Consider the following 2,273-nt stretch of genomic DNA (forward strand, 5'->3'; position numbering starts at 1 on the left):
TCACTGACCATGTAAGTGCATATCAGAGTCTGGCCAATATGCAGTTTTTATCAATTCAGGTTTTTTCTGAACAGATTTTTAAGTTGATCTCTTGTAATTAGAGAATTCTATAAAGTTCTGGAGGTTGATGTTATCAGTACAACGTCATTCTCAGAAAGTAATATCTGGAGAAGGACACCATCTATAGGAAACTCTTCTTTCTTTCAGAGCCTGAATAAAGCATTTTCCATGACAGGGGTGAAAAATGTTATCAAGTATGTTTATGCCTCTCTTCAAGCTAGTAATCAGATCTTTCAATTAAGTTAACTCTGGGGTGACATTTATAAAGTGATCCATTATTTTCTTCACATAAGTATTGTGGAAGAAAACCTCTTAACCTAGGGTACCTGGTTGCTCAAGAGGTCTATGGAACGATTTCAGGGAGTATGTGAAAATGGATGAGAAAAATTAAATTTTTATTTCAATAAAACTGGTTTCTTTCACAAGCCTATATATTTTATTTAATGCATTTAAAGCTATGTTTCTAAGAAGGAGTTACCAGACTGACAAAAAAAATTCTGACACACACAAAAGTAGGAACTCTGATATAGAGCTTGAGTAGTGAGCTTAGGCTATAGGTATGTCTAATTGTAATCTCCAAGTAATACAATACAAAGACAAAGGGACTGATACATAATAAGACTACTATTCTTCAACTCAAGTGATAAGTGAAATTAAAAAGAGATCACAGAACTTCACCAATTTTGTCCAAGAAGCTCCAAGGCATCACATATCAACTATTTGTGTGTGCATATACCACTGAGAGACAAAAATGATGAGACCACCAAAACCACGTGAGCAATTCAACTAGATGATCTCCCAAGTCCTTTCCAGCTCTAATACTCTTTGATCCTGTGATTTCATGGCTGAGCCCTCCCTCTCATAAGAGATTTTATTCCCCATCATTACTTTTAAGAGCCCAATGCGTATCACCACCAAATAAATCTCCTAAGACCAAAAAGTGACCGATGAGGTCAAGGAGGCCTGAGAAGCTACACAGAGCCAGGTTAGGGAAGGTAAAGCAACAATAGCAACACAAACCCTTGCACCAGCCCAGAAAGTATTTCATGATTAATTAGAGGGTGGGTCCATGGCAAATTCTGGAAGCAGTTCAACTTACTCTCTTGGTTGTACCTGAATCATAGGTTGTGGCAGGTCAGTCTCTTTATCTTTAAAATGAGGAAGTTGGACTAGAAGATCTCTCAGATTCCTTCCAACTCTCAATCCCTTTATCCCATGATCCTTTAACTTTTCTTTTGGGTCCTGTTGGCTCCCAGCTCTCTCTTGTCCAGGTTTTCAGAGTCTTCATGCTGCTCCAACTCTGTAGGCCATACGTGGGGACTGCCCTTCTAAGCAGTTCTCTACACACAATTCAATTTGGTATACGCTTATTGAGTGCTTATTATATGCAGAGTAAAGAAGGGAGGGAAGAGATAGTTTAAATAAAACCCAGTATCCGGCCTGAAAGTTGATGGAGGAATAACAAAGAAGCATAGATAATTATAAATAGACAAATATTTCCCACTTTATCCTTCCTTCCTCCCCTAATCGGTCTGAACTTGTTTCAACACCCTATCCTGAGGACCTTACTAGAGGACAGAAGTTGAGCTATTAAATTTAATGTATTTTAAAAATTATTATTACTATTATTAATAATGATATTTATATTGGGCTTTAAAGTTTGCAGGGACAGCTTAGACAGCACAGTGGATAGAACCTTGGGCTTAGAATCAGGAAGACTCATCTTCATGAGTTCAAATCCAGCCTTACTAGCTGTGTGATGCGGGGCAAGTCATTTAACCCTGTTTGCCTCAATTTCCTCACGTATAATGAGCTGGAGGGTGAAACGGCAACCAATTGCAGTATCATTACAAAGAAAATCCCAAATGAGGTCACCAAGAGTCAGAAATGACCAAAATGATGAAATAACCACAGAAAGGTTTGCAGGGTGCTTTATCTTATTTCAACAGCCCTTTGAGGTAGGGGTTATTTTTTACTCCCAGTTTCCAGATGAGGAAATTGAAGCTGGGAATGGTTAAGTCAGCTGCCCAGAGTCACATGTAGTAAATGTCTGAAGCAGAATTCAAACTCATGACTCCAGGTGCAGTGTTTTATCCACTATGCCACCCAGCTGCCACTAATTTAGATCTTAATTTATTCAGATTAGAGATTGTTTCTAGTACATTAAAAACTCCCATTAGCTGTTAGTTTTTTCTCCCTCTTAAATTTACTTT

This window comes from Trichosurus vulpecula, chromosome 5, assembly GCF_011100635.1.
Source record: "Trichosurus vulpecula isolate mTriVul1 chromosome 5, mTriVul1.pri, whole genome shotgun sequence".
Lineage (NCBI taxonomy): Eukaryota > Metazoa > Chordata > Mammalia > Diprotodontia > Phalangeridae > Trichosurus > Trichosurus vulpecula.